This window comes from Diorhabda sublineata, chromosome 8 (genome assembly GCF_026230105.1).
Source record: "Diorhabda sublineata isolate icDioSubl1.1 chromosome 8, icDioSubl1.1, whole genome shotgun sequence".
Classification (NCBI taxonomy): Eukaryota; Metazoa; Arthropoda; class Insecta; order Coleoptera; family Chrysomelidae; genus Diorhabda; species Diorhabda sublineata.
In genome coordinates, this window is record NC_079481.1 from 32250613 (window position 1) to 32266006 (window position 15394).

At 28.2% G+C, this 15394-nt stretch overlaps 1 protein-coding gene across 2 annotated transcripts in view; it reads right to left on the reverse strand.

Annotated features, from left to right (window-relative positions):
* LOC130448203 (myosin-VIIa) overlaps nucleotides 1-14368 on the reverse strand; it is a 54746-nt gene extending 40378 nt beyond the window's left edge. The window contains exon 1 of one of the 2 annotated variants that reach the window (XM_056785472.1): nucleotides 14211-14368. The gene's annotated coding sequence lies outside the window, so the exon portion shown is untranslated. Of the gene's footprint in view, nucleotides 1-4997; nucleotides 5236-14210 lie in introns of those variants that run through there. The other variant, XM_056785473.1, reaches the window with a different exon arrangement.
* Between the last annotated feature and the right edge of the window lie 1026 nt (nucleotides 14369-15394).

Here is a 15394-nt window from a genome sequence, read left to right on the forward strand (position 1 = left end):
AATTTTCGAGTTTTTCGGGAAAAAATGTTGAAAAACATGTTTTTTTTTAAATTTTCGTTATAACTCGCTTAATTTTCATGCTAGAAAATTTTCTAAAAGCTCATTTTAAAGGTCTGAAAAAGTACTTTAAAAATGTGTATTACAATTTTTTGTGAAAAATTGATAGTTTTTCCGTTATTTGAGCTCAAACCTCTGCGTTAATTTACGAAAAAGAAAAATTGGCCTTCAGTGACTCATAAGTTGCTGAATATTATTAAAAAAATTTAATTCAAATCGAATAATTTCTTTTTTTTTTATAAGCTTCAATTTTGATAAGAATAATTTTTTCCCGAAAATGCGTAATTTTCGAGTTTTTCGGGAAAAAATGTTGAAAAACATGTTTTTTTTTAAATTTTCGTTATAACTCGCTTAATTTTCATGCTAGAAAATTTTCTAAAAGCTCATTTTAAAGGTCTGAAAAAGTACTTTAAAAATGTGTATTACAATTTTTTGTGAAAAATTGATAGTTTTTCCGTTATTTGAGCTCAAACCTCTGCGTTAATTTACGAAAAAGAAAAATTGGCCTTCAGTGACTCATAAGTTGCTGAATATTATTAAAAAAATTTAATTCAAATCGAATAATTTCTTTTTTTTTTATAAGCTTCAATTTTGATAAGAATAATTTTTTCCCGAAAATGCGTAATTTTCGAGTTTTTCGGGAAAAAATGTTGAAAAACATGTTTTTTTTAATTTTCGCCATAACTCGCTTAATTTTCATGTTAGACAATTTTGTAAAAGCTTATTTTATAGGACTAAAAAAGTACTTTAAAAATGTGTATTACAATTTTTTGTGAAAAATTGATAGTTTTTCCGTTATTTGAGCTCAAACCTCTGCGTTAATTTACGAAAAAGAAAAATTGGCCTTCAGTGACTCATAAGTTGCTGAATATTATTAAAAAAATTTAATTCAAACCGACTAATTTCTTTGTTTTTTTATAAGCTTCAATTTTGATAGGAATAATTTTTTCCCGAAAATGCGTAATTTTCGAGTTTTTCGTGAAAAACTGTTGAAAAACGTGATTTTTGTTGTAATTTTCAATCGCGAATAACTCAAAAATTATAGAGTTAATTAAAAAACTTCATTTAGCATTTTCTTCATAAAATTCAATTCTCTATCCATTTCCGGTGTTATTTTGAAATTTTATATTTCCACCCCTGAGTAAGGGTGGAATTCACCCCTGAGGTAGAAGCATACATCGGCACCAAATCAGGTTTATTATTTGCGTCATTTTTAAGCTTCTGCCAAAATTTCAAACTAATCCATGAAGCTATTTAAAATTGCGAGGTGATTTGCTTGGTTAACTGTACTAATTTGAATATATTTAAAAACAGACTGAGCTTCTGGGGTTTAGATTAAACGACATTTTCCATTTACAACATCGTGATGATAAAATAACCTTTCTAAAGCAGATAATATAATTATTATTATAATATTTCTGCTTTGTTGCTTTGGTTAATTTTTGATTCAAAATCCTCAAAAACTTGTTTGAAAGCAGCGTTGCTGCATAATGGACATTAAACCTCTTCAGTGAAGGTTATTCATGGTTCTAACATTAAAGAGACTTTGAATAGAGTAAACCCGCTTCAAAATGTTGTAGCGATTTAAAATCAGTCCACTTTTGCTGCAACTACAACTCGGTTACCCAAAATTGCCGTTTCATTTTTAAATTGAACACTAGGAAGAGAAAAAACACTATAAAAAGGAAGCGGAAACTACAATAAATCACATCCTAGATTAAGGATGATATCTTCAACGAAAAAAATATGTTTTTCGTCACAAGGAATTATTCCTCGATATTTTAGTGAAGATAAACTTTAAAAGAGAAAATCCGACGCTGTTACATATCGCTACGAATCGAAATTTAGCTTTCACTCAAACCGATGCGATGTACAAAATTCACCGGTATGAAGTAACATTGCATTATTAAATTATAATACTGCCTGACGAGGTAATTGAATGAGTAATAATTCGTGTGATATAAAAGTAGATGCGAGGAATGTAAGATTGACCTCGAAATTCATTGAAAACAGGATTCTTGGTTAATAAATAATTTTATTTGTCATTTCGTTAACTCTATCAACGATAATCAAAAGTTCTGTGTGTCATACTGTTTATTTTTATTTCGCAATAAATAAATATTTGTTTTTAAATTGCAAATTATAAAAAATTTTTCAAAAATAAAAAAAAGTATTATTTAATGCTGATTTTTTTCAAAATTATGCATTTCTAATCAACCAAACTTTCAGATGTCGTAAACAACATCCAAATAAAGTATTTGGTACAACGAATAAGTTTAATTTTGATTTTCAATGAATTGGTATTAGTTTTAGTGTAATTTTTTTTTTTAGTTTCAACTATTTTACATCATATCTCACTGATTTTTCAGTCGAAACGATTTTTATTAATAGTTATTTGAAAGGTTTTTTTAAGCTCTTTAAAAAGTATTATATGACTTTTTGTTGAAAAATGTACCCTTTTCCCGTAATTTGAGGTTAAATACTCAATTACGTAAAACAAAATCTATTCAATGAAAACAGGATTCTTGGTTAATAAATAATTTTATAACTCTATCATCGATATATAATCAAAAGTTTTGTGTGTCATACTGATCGACTGTTTATTTTTATTTGGCAATAAATGAATATTTTGTTTTTAAATTGCAAATTATAAAAATTTTTTCAAAAATAAAAAAAATATAAAATTACACTGGTAAAAACTGTTTTTGTCGCACTAGTTCAGGTATTCGAGCTTAAGCCTGATTTATTTAACGCAGATTTTCATGAAAATTTAGAATTAAGCTCATCTTACCCTCCATATCAAGATCTAGGTGGTAGCAAGGTGTGCAAATTGTTTTTAAGGGGCGAAAACCATCCCTTATTGAAAAATACAAATATTATAGTTTTTCCTACTTTTTTTCAATTCAAATGTTGTTCGTTTATGCAGCATAAGTATCTTGACATATTGTATAATAGAAAATTTATATATTTCGAAGTATCAACCCTTAAAAATCATTAAAAACTACCCTAATATAGGAACAAATCTTTTAACGATTTAAAACATTGCAATTTCATTTTTACTGTGAAAAATTCATAGTATTTTAATAAAATTTGATTGGTTATCAATTTTCATTATCCAACCCTTAAAAACTACCCTTTTGCAGGGAATGAATGAATAAAAATAAATCTAATGACTGCCAACTTTTAGATTTTGCATTCTTTTTGGTATTAAAGTTTCTCGTCTCTGCTTGAAGTAATTTTTCATTCTCCACACCCTGTCAACCCTTAAGAACCACCCCTTTACCTCCTGGTACTCTCAAATGTACCTACAGACAATTTAACATCAACAAAAAAAATCCGTGCGCCAAAATTTGAAACTTTTTCATAACCCATAATTCACAAAAAATAATTTCAAAATTTTATTTTTTATGTAGCTCCATTAATTTTGAAGTTATCACATACTACAAAAAACCATTTTAAAGGTTATTTTCAGAGCTACAAACCTATGTATGTTAGAAGGAATTGAGACCCTTCAAATTTTATTAATAAAGGTTCAAAGGGCTGTGCGTAAGCAATCCTCGCACTGTAGTGACAGATTAATTTGGTTATAACTCCGTCAATTTTCATGCTACAAAAAAAATAAAAAAAGCAAAATAATCTTCATAAAAAATGCTTTAATTTGATTTTTTATTTGTTTTTGTATGTCCTATAGTTATGGAGAAGAAATGAGTTAAAATTTTTTTTTGGAAAAATCAAAGAAAAAGTATTATTTAATGCTGATTTTTTTCAAAATTATGCATTTCTAATCAACCAAACTTTCAGATGTCGTAAACAACATCCAAATAAAGTATTTGGTACAACGAATAAGTTTAATTTTAATTTTCAATGAATTGGTATTAGTTTTAGTGCATTTTTTTTAGTTTCAACTATTTTACATCATATCTCACTGAAATTTCAGTCGAAACGATTTTTATTAATAGTTATTTGAAAGGTTTTTTAAGCTCTTTAAAAAGTATTATATGATTTTTTGCTGAAAAATGTACCATTTTTCCGTTATTTGAGGTTAACTGCTCAATTACGTAAAACAAAATCTATTCAAGTATTTATAACTTTCTTTAGGTGGAACATTAAGATCTCAAATTTAGCTTAATTTCTTTGTTTTTTTATAAGCTTTATTTTTGTTCATCACACTTTTTTCGATAAAACGCATCATTACAGAGTTATACGTAAAAAACTATTAAAAAATGCGGTTTTTTTGACAAAAAATCGTATTTTACAATTGCGAATAACTCAAAAACTATTGATCTGTCGAAAAAACTTTATATAACATTTTTTACTTTAAATTTGCCGATTTTTCGATTTCTGGGGTGATTTTTGGTGAAAACTAGTTTTATTTCCACCCTAACAGGATGTCCCAAAAGTTTCAAATGCTCGAATACGACATCCGTAGCGCTAATATTTTATTATATTAGGTGCCATTTTGTATATCGACCCAAAATAAGTCGAAAATTAACAATAAAATTTTTCGATATCTCACTTCGTTTTCGAGATATCGATACTTAAAATCCGAAAAAACCTAACCTAATCTAACCACACCGAGGATTCCCCATTAAAAACATTTGTAGTACTTTTTTGTTAAAAAATCGATTGGAAAATTCATTTTTGATATTTTTATATTGTACTTGTCCCTGTAAATGTTACGGATTGTTAACTATTGGGCATATGCCGCTTCTGACTTTCAGACAATTTTTCAAATCAAATCAAGTCCTGGAGCATTTAATTTAACACGGCAAGTTATTTTAAATATATTCTAAGGTTTAAAAAGGTAGTCACCAAAGGGGGAAACCGAAAAAAAAAAAAAGAAAAACTGGAATTTCCAAATGAATTAAAAATAAATTTCCCGATATTCCATGTATTAAATATAGTATTCTAATCGTATGTAATGGATATTTATGACATACCTTTTATGTTTTAACCTCGAAACGCCTCATTGAAACCATTTTTTTTTTAATAATAATGAACAGAACTGACCTTTTTAAAAGTATTATTTCACTTTTTTATGTTCGATAACAACCCGAACGAAAGCGAGTTTGAAATAATTGCAAAACAATGTTTTATTTTATACACATTAATAATATAACTGGCGTTTGTACGAAAACTAACAAATTGTAAAAACACCTCGTCCATTATCAACATAAACAGTGGCGTTCAATCAAAATATTTATATTTCACGTTTATCTAAAAACTACGTAATACATAAATCACAAGAATTCATTCAAATTAGACATTTTTTCGCAAAATAGGGATTTTATTATCCGCGACTTATGTATCTCTGAGTTATAGGCTTATAAAGTTATATATCTGAAGGCCAGGGGCGGCTCAAGCCCAATGGTTAACACTCAGTGTATTGATTTTCGGTTTCCACCTCGAATTAGATACTTTCGATCGAGGTATAAACAAAATTTACTACATTACAATGTACGTTCACTCTATTTGGTAAGTGGAAGTTTATAATCTTTTAATTTATCGCACTATTATAAAAAGAAACGTTAATAATTCAAGGCGAAGCCGTCTTTCTTTAACCGGAAGAAATCTTAACACGTCGACTGCATACAGAATATGTCATAGACTTTAATAGGTTCGTCATTTGTAGTTCTCAGAGGTGAATGAAACCTAATACGAAAAGATATTTAAAAAACAGGTATTACCGAACAATCTGCGGAATTGGGGCATCGGGACAGACGAATTTGAGTCTAGATACGAAATAAAGTATTTGTAAGTGACTTTCCTGGCACCACATATAGAAAACAGCTCAAAAAACGGCCAAGATGACGATAATTCTCTCAATTCTTGTGTATGGGGCAAGAGACAAGCTGCACTGAGTTTCTCCGGACCGTCTCTGATCGCTACGAAGGCGGCGGACCTGAAGGAAGTCCTACATTACCCAGTTATGGACAGGACACGGCTACGGTGTACAAACACCCGAGTGGAAACGACTCAGATGATGCCTAATACACGTTCTTCATGAGTAACCGCTGGAGGGACCTTGCCACAGCTACTGTAGTTTATCATCATCAACTACTTATGGAAAAAGAAGAAACTGAAGCCCAGTGCACATTTAAGAGGTTCAAACACTTGTATAAACGTTTCGAAAGGGCCAAGCTACAGGTAGGGCTTATTTTATGAACAACCCTCGTATTTATTGGATTCCTGGTTGATTTTTTTCACAAGTAGATCATTCCTCAACATCATCCGTACGACGGGATATGAAAGTTTCAAATATAAATCACGTAGAAAGTAGAATGTTTTTTATTTGTTTAAAAATTAACACGTCAAAATCACTAAATCATTAGTATTCATATCAAATTGAAGTCACTCGACGGATGTACACCTAAATTAAATAGTTTTATTTATAACAGTATAGAAAAAAAAAACGTTTAGAAGAATTCCAAGTGTGCCGAACAAGATTAGAATTCGAAATTGTTACAAAAATCAAGGTCAAGGACGCGAGACAAACTTTTCGAAAATTTAGATCCAATTTTCGTGATATCTCTTCGAATACCGACCGGGAGGTGGATCTTCCATCATTCTATCCACGTAGTCTCCCCAATATCGTCGTATCGAGCTCTCCACTTGTACAAGCATACTTCCTGTTCCATTGGAGTTTCTTCTCCATCATTTTAATCCCCAGTTAATTGTTATTTAAACTCGTAGATTGTCCTTGGCGTCTCAAGGCGTTTCTTGTTGGTATTTCGTTCACTAGTTGAGCTGGTGGTGCTAAGAAGATGCCATTAAGACTTTGAAGAATGAAATATTTGCCAATATCTTCCAGAAAGGAAGATCGAACGTATCTTCAATCATCCTAGAAGATCAGCAAATGGTGTCTTCAGTATCTGCTCGCCAATCTGCCACTTGTAGAAGAAATTGAGTTTCTAGAAGTTGATTGTGACTGTACACCGAATGGTAATGACATCTACCTCTTAGGGGGAAACCCAGATATGCAAAAATGATGAAAGAATCAACGACAAGGCTCTGAAGAGGAATGCCAATTCCTTCCCAATGATCCCAACGTGAAAGAAGACCTCCTATCTACTTAAGAGACTCCATGATCGGGGAAGTCCTTTTTTATCAATAAAAAACTGATTGCAACATCAGAGAAACGTTAAATAACAGCCCAAAAGTTACAGTTTTGAAAATTAAACGATTCGAACGAAAGTACATATTGATTTGACCTCGTATTTTTACACCCACGCCACGATGGAAATGTTGAAAATGCTAAACACGCTGAAGAAGATCCTGTTCACGATTACCAATCTTCGAAATAACCTTGAGATTATGAAAAATACTTATTTTCTAATCATTTACATATTAAAAATCCAGCTAAATAAAATGAAAAACTTGTATCCCACAAAACACAGCATCAACCTCGTACAATTTAAAACAAAGTTGGTGTGAATATGAACAATGAGAGATTTATCGTTATTTGTAATCTCGTAATACAATATACAATGTTTAATTCATAAACTAAGTGGGAAATTAGAAAGTTCAAATGTTAATGTATATCAGGTTTCGAAATAAATCTGCTATTCCACTAAAAGTTATATAAAAAACGTCTTACGATGATAGATACTTCAAATGTCAAATGCCAAATGTCAAATGTCAAGATTGACGTACGGGAATCAAAGAATCCAAGAGAATTTAAATGAAATCTCAAACCAAATCACGATTAAACGTTTAAAATAAATTCCTTTATAAGATGGTTCTGAAATAAATTCGGACTTAGGGGATTAAACTGTGAGGTATTGCAAGTAACTTTAAGATTGACATCTTCAAAAGGTTACAGCTTCCATTTTGTTTTCGATTCATGATTCTCTGTTAGGCTGGAGACTTTTTTGGACAATCCTCGTATAAAACATTACAAAATATCTTCGCTTGAAGCTATAGAGTTATGAAATAGAATAAAAATTTAGTAAAATGATTCAGCGAAATATTACAACCGTATTTTTGAAAGTATATTCAATATCTATTAGTACGCGTCCAATTTATAAATAATAATAATAATTACGTAATGCTAACATATGAAAACAGCTTCAGTTAAATATTGCATATATGAATAATTAATTTTTTTCGGTAAAATAAGCGAAGGAAGTACGGGGTGGGCAAATAAACTAGAGGGCGTGTTTGAAAATATAAAATAAATTTTTTTTTTGAATTTTACCGAATTAAGTGGTAATTTTTATAAGATAATCGTGATCTTCAATAAATTTTGAGCATTTTTTATCTTACAACTTTTAGTGTATCTCTTCAAATAAGAGGTAGGGGTGAGTGGGAACCTTGTTATAAAAATATGACTGTAAGTCCGGTTCTGCTTAGCCGATTTTTATAAACTTGAGGTTATTTGGAAGAGCTTTTGTCCAGCAATACAAAATATATGATTTATAAGCAATTTAATTAGTAATGTGAAGCTACAGGGCGTTATTTCATATATTTTATATATTATTACAAATTTGTTTATCAGAAGTTTAAGTAGGTTTAAAAGTAAACTAAATTAACGTTAAAATCTGTAAGGAATGTATGTTTATTGGAAAAAATCCGGGTTTAGTTAACTAAAAGCAGGTTCTTTTATAACAAGACTGTCCTAAATCACACAACTCATAATTTTGGAAACATTTCGACAGTTTTCATTATCTAAGACTCAAATTTATAGATTCTAAATCAAATGTCATCCAATAAATCGTCGACATTAACAAAAAGTTTAAAAATGATAATTTCGGAAACATTTTGACAGCTTTTGATATCTAAGATTCAAATTTATAGTTTCTAAATCATATGTCATCCAATAAATCGTCGATTTTTCCGAAAAAAAGCATTTTTTTAATAGAAAGAGTTTAGCAAAAAGTTTAAAGACGATAATTTTGGAAACATTTTGACAGCTAAGCTAATCTAAGCTTCAAATTGTTAGTTTTTGAACCCTATAACAACAATAAACTGTGGATTTTTCCAAAAAATGCTTTTTTAAATTGAAAAAAATGGAAGACATCAACAAAAAGTTTAAAAATGATAATTTTGAAAACATTTTGACAGTTTTCGATATCTAAGACTCAAATTTATAGATTCTAAACCATATGTCATCCAATAAATCGTCGATTTTTCCGAAAAAAAGCATTTTTTTAATAGAAAGAGTTTATCAAAAAGTTTAAAAACGATTATTTTGGAAACATTTTGACAGCTAAGCTAATCTAAGCTTCAAATTGTTAGTTTTTGAACCCTATAACAACAATAAATTGTGGATTTTTCCAAAAAGTGCTTTTTTAAATTGAAAAAATTGAAATACATTAACAAAAACTTTAAAAATGATAATTTCGGAAACATTTTGACAGCTTTTGATATCTAAGATTCAAATTTATAGTTTCTAAATCATATGTCATCCAATAAATCGTCGATTTTTCCGAAAAAAAGCATTTTTTTAATAGAAAGAGTTTAGCAAAAAGTTTAAAGACGATAATTTTGGAAACATTTTGACAGCTAAGCTAATCTAAGCTTCAAATTGTTAGTTTTTGAACCCTATAACAACAATAAACTGTGGATTTTTCCAAAAAATGCTTTTTTAAATTGAAAAAAATGGAAGACATCAACAAAAAGTTTAAAAATGATAATTTTGAAAACATTTTGACAGTTTTCGATATCTAAGACTCAAATTTATAGATTCTAAACCATATGTCATCCAATAAATCGTCGATTTTTCCGAAAAAAAGCATTTTTTTAATAGAAAGAGTTTATCAAAAAGTTTAAAAACGATTATTTTGGAAACATTTTGACAGCTAAGCTAATCTAAGCTTCAAATTGTTAGTTTTTGAACCCTATAACAACAATAAATTGTGGATTTTTCCAAAAAGTGCTTTTTTAAATTGAAAAAATTGAAATACATTAACAAAAACTTTAAAAATGATAATTTCGGAAACATTTTGACAGCTTTTGATATCTAAGATTCAAATTTATAGTTTCTAAATCATATGTCATCCAATAAATCGTCGATTTTTCCGAAAAAAAGCATTTTTTTAATAGAAAGAGTTTAGCAAAAAGTTTAAAGACGATAATTTTGGAAACATTTTGACAGCTAAGCTAATCTAAGCTTCAAATTGTTAGTTTTTGAACCCTATAACAACAATAAACTGTGGATTTTTCCAAAAAATGCTTTTTTAAATTGAAAAAAATGGAAGACATCAACAAAAAGTTTAAAAATGATAATTTTGAAAACATTTTGACAGTTTTCGATATCTAAGACTCAAATTTATAGATTCTAAACCATATGTCATCCAATAAATCGTCGATTTTTCCGAAAAAAAGCATTTTTTTAATAGAAAGAGTTTATCAAAAAGTTTAAAAACGATTATTTTGGAAACATTTTGACAGCTAAGCTAATCTAAGCTTCAAATTGTTAGTTTTTGAACCCTATAACAACAATAAATTGTGGATTTTTCCAAAAAGTGCTTTTTTAAATTGAAAAAAATTGAAAGACATTAACAAAAAGTTTAAAAATGATAATTTTGGAAACATTTTGACAGTTTTCGATATCTAAGACTCAAATTTATAGATTCTAAACCATATGTCATCCAATAAATCGTCGATTTTTCCGAAAAAAAGCATTTTTTTAATAGAAAGAGTTTATCAAAAAGTTTAAAAACGATTATTTTGGAAACATTTTGACAGCTAAGCTAATCTAAGCTTCAAATTGTTAGTTTTTGAACCCTATAACAACAATAAACTGTGGATTTTTCCAAAAAATGCTTTTTTAAATTGAAAAAAATGGAAGACATCAACAAAAAGTTTAAAAATGATAATTTTGAAAACATTTTGACAGTTTTCGATATCTAAGACTCAAATTTATAGATTCTAAACCATATGTCATCCAATAAATCGTCGATTTTTCCGAAAAAAAGCATTTTTTTAATAGAAAGAGTTTATCAAAAAGTTTAAAAACGATTATTTTGGAAACATTTTGACAGCTAAGCTAATCTAAGCTTCAAATTGTTAGTTTTTGAACCCTATAACAACAATAAACTGTGGATTTTTCCAAAAAATGCTTTTTTAAATTGAAAAAAATTGAAAGACATTAACAAAAAGTTTAAAAATGATTATTTTGGAATCATTTTGACAGTTTTCGATATCTAAGACTCAAATTTATAGATTCTAAACCATATGTCATCCAATAAATCGTCGATTTTTCCGAAAAAAGCATTTTTTTAATAGAAAGAGTTTAGCAAAAAGTTTAAAAAAGATAATTTTGGAAACATTTTGACAGCTAAGCTAATCTAAGCTTCAAATTGTTAGTTTTTGAACCCTATAACAATAATAGACTGTGGATTTTTCCAAAAAATGCTTTTTTAAATTGAAAAAAATGGAAGACATCAACAAAAAGTTTAAAAATGATAATTTTGAAAACATTTTGACAGTTTTTGATATCTAAGACTCAAATTTATAGATTCTAAACCATATGTCATCCAATAAATCGTCGATTTTTCCAAAAAAAAGCATTTTTTTAATAGAAAGAGTTTAGCAAAAAGTTTAAAGACGATAATTTTGGAAACATTTTGACAGCTAAGCTAATCTAAGCTTCAAATTGTTAGTTTTTGAACCCTATAAAAATAATAGACTGTGGATTTTTCCAAAAAATGCTTTTTTAAATTGAAAAAAATGGAAGACATCAACAAAAAGTTTAAAAATGATAATTTTGAAAACATTTTGACAGTTTTTGATATCTAAGACTCAAATTTATAGATTCTAAACCATATGTCATCCAATAAATCGTCGATTTTTCCAAAAAAAAAGCATTTTTTTAATAGAAAGAGTTTAGCAAAAAGTTTAAAGACGATAATTTTGGAAACATTTTGACAGCTAAGCTAATCTAAGCTTCAAATTGTTAGTTTTTGAACCCTATAACAACAATAAATTGTGGATTTTTCCAAAAAGTGCTTTTTTAAATTGAAAAAAATTGAAAGACATTAACAAAAAGTTTAAAAATGATAATTTTGGAAACATTTTGACAGTTTTCGATATCTAAGACTCAAATTTATAGATTCTAAACCATATGTCATCCAATAAATCGTCGATTTTTCCAAAAAAAAAGCATTTTTTTAATAGAAAGAGTTTAGCAAAAAGTTTAAAAACGATAATTTTGGAAACATTTTGACAGCTAAGCTAATCTAAGCCTCAAATTGTTAGTTTTTGAACCCTATAACAACAATAAATTGTGGATTTTTCCAAAAAATGCTTTTTTAAATTGGAAAAAATTGAAAGACATCAACAAAAAGTTTAAAAATGATAATTTTGAAAACATTTTGACAGCTAAGCTAATCTAAACTTCAAATTGTCAGTTTTTGAACCCTATAACAATAATAGACTGTGGATTTTTCCAAAAAATGCTTTTTTAAATTGAAAAAAATGGAAGACATCAACAAAAAGTTTAAAAATGATAATTTTGAAAACAGTTTGACAGTTTTTGATATCTAAGACTCAAATTTATAGATTCTAAACCATATGTCATCCAATAAATCGTCGATTTTTCCAAAAAAAAGCATTTTTTTAATAGAAAGAGTTTATCAAAAAGTTTAAAAACGATAATTTTGGAAACATTTTGACAGCTAAGCTAATCTAAGCTTCAAATTGTTAGTTTTTGAACCCTATAACAATAGTAGACTGTGGATTTTTCCAAAAAATGCTTTTTTAAATTGAAAAAAATGGAAGACATCAACAAAAAGTTTAAAAATGATAATTTTGAAAACATTTTGACAGCTTTTGATATCTAAGATTCAAATTTGTAAGTTCTAAACCATATGTCATCAATAAATTGTCGATTGACCTTGGCTCTAAGTTTGTTCTGCACCACTCTTCTTCTTTTTATCGTAATGGGGCTTCAAACGTTTTGTTCTTTAAGGTCAGTCTCTCCCAGATATTCCCCATGTTTTAGTTTGTCGCCATTTTCAATAAATTGAGAGTTTTTCAAATTTAAACCTCTCCCCTTTTTTTGTTTCGCTATTTTTGTGCATCTACACTCAAAGAAAGTTTCTACCAAGGTCTTAAAAAGTTTATTCCGGACGAAAAAATCGTGATGAAACTAATTTATGAGGATTTCTCCGAAGAAAAATCGTTAAGCAGACGCCTGGGAACGGTGCCTCAATTCGGGAGTGAAAATCGTCCCACGGAAAAGCTCTGCGTGACTTCCAAGAAGAAAAACGTTTTCTCAAAACCGTATAAAAAAGTCTATTCAATTTAGAATTCGTTCTAGTTCAATTGAAAGATTTGGTTTTTTATAATTTCGAAGCCGGAAATTTGGTCACCGACAAGTCTTCCTTTCGGCCACTATAACTTTTATTCCATTACATATTTTGACTTGAAAAAAATTGTACATTTTATTTAAATGTTAATAAAGATTTCGCAAAAACAATGAGATTGATTATTTCAATGGCTTGGCAGTAAAAAATTACTGAAAAATACTGAAAAAAAAAACAACCGAGAGAATCCCTTTAATGATGAATTTTCTACTTAAATCACCCTGTATATTATTTTTTTATTAGTTTTACGTTAATATCCTTTAATATTTAAAGATAAAAAAATGTTTTTCTTCACTATAAACTTTAATAAATCGAAATATTTCAAGTTACGAAATTAATTATAAATATTATACTTAAATCACCCTGTATATTTTATTTTTTATTATAATTCCGGAATTTTAAATGATTATTCAATATTTTCTATCAAGATGAATATTTGAAAATATAAAATGGAATTTCTATTCGAATAGGTAAGTTTCTCAAGGATTTTTTTACCTTTCACTATATTTTCAACAATAACCGACAGTTTTATCGATTTTTCTCAACAATACATCTCATTTCACAATAACAAACTATTTAATTACACTTTTTAATTTCTCTAACCTACAATTTCAATACCGAAGGCAGGTCTTGAAGGCATTATAAAACAAACATTTTCTCCTTTTCACCTTTTTGCGATTGTGAAAAAAATGTCGATTTAACGAAAATCCGTACACTTGTTAAAAGTGTGTTGGGTCTCTGACTCGACCCATCGTTGATATCACGTCAATTTGTAAGGAATGCGGACTGCTACATAAGCAAAACACCCAGATTTTGTTGTTTATTTGTGGTAAACAAACTTACCTGTAATCGATCGTTTATAATCCGGTAATTGCACTTATATGTAGTCAACTTTGTTATAGTATTTCACATTTTTTTGTTCGGATTTCACAGGTAATTAGTCGATATATCGACAGACAACACTTTTAAAAGACAGATTATAGCGAGAACTCTACACTCTACTGGTAGGTCGACTTGGAAGGTGAAGTAAGGTGCGTCCCGTTAGGTTGGTATGCGGAGAGGAGAAGCTCAACTGCACTCAATTCGTAACAATAATAAATTGTCACTTTTTACGAATAAATGCTTCTTTGAATATGGAAAAATTTAAGGGGATTGTCGATAACTTTAAAAATGGTAATTTTGGAAATATTTTGACAGCTTTTGATATCTAAGATTCAAATTTATAGATTCTAAACTATATGTCATCAATAAATTGTCGATTTTTCCGAAAAAAGCATTTTTTCAATAGAAAGAGTTTATCGAAAAGTTTAAAAACGATAATTTTGGAAACATTTTGACAGCTAAGCTAATCTAAGCTTCAAATTGTTAGTTTTTGAATCCTATAACAATAATAAATTGTGGATTTTTTCAAAAAATCCTGTTTTAAATTGAAAAAAATTGAAATACATTAACAAAAACTTTAAAAATGATAATTTTGGAAACATTTTGACAGTTTTTGATATCTAAGATTCAAATTTATAGATTCTAAACCATATGTCATCAATAAATTGTCGATTTTTCATAAAAAATACATTTTTTCAATAGAAAGATTTTGTTATAAGTTTAAAAACGATAATTTTGAAGAAATTTTGACAGCTAAGCTAATCTAAGCCTCAAATTGTTAGTTTTTTTAACCCTATAACAACAATAAATTGTGGATTTTTCCAAAAAGTGCTTTTTTAAATTGAAAAAAATTGAAATACATTCACAAAAAGTTTAAAAATGATAGTTTTGGAAACATTTTGACACTTTTTGATATCTAAGATTCAAATTTATAGATTGTAAACTATAAGTCATCAATAGATTGTCGATTTTTCCGAAAAAAAGTATTTTTTCAATAGAAAGAGTTTATCAAAAAGTTTAAAAACGATAATTTTGGAAACATTTTGACAGCTAAGCTAATCTAAGCTTCAAATTGTTAGTTTTTGAACCCTATAACAACAATAAATTGTGGATTTTTTCAAAAAATCCTGTTTTAAATTGAAAAA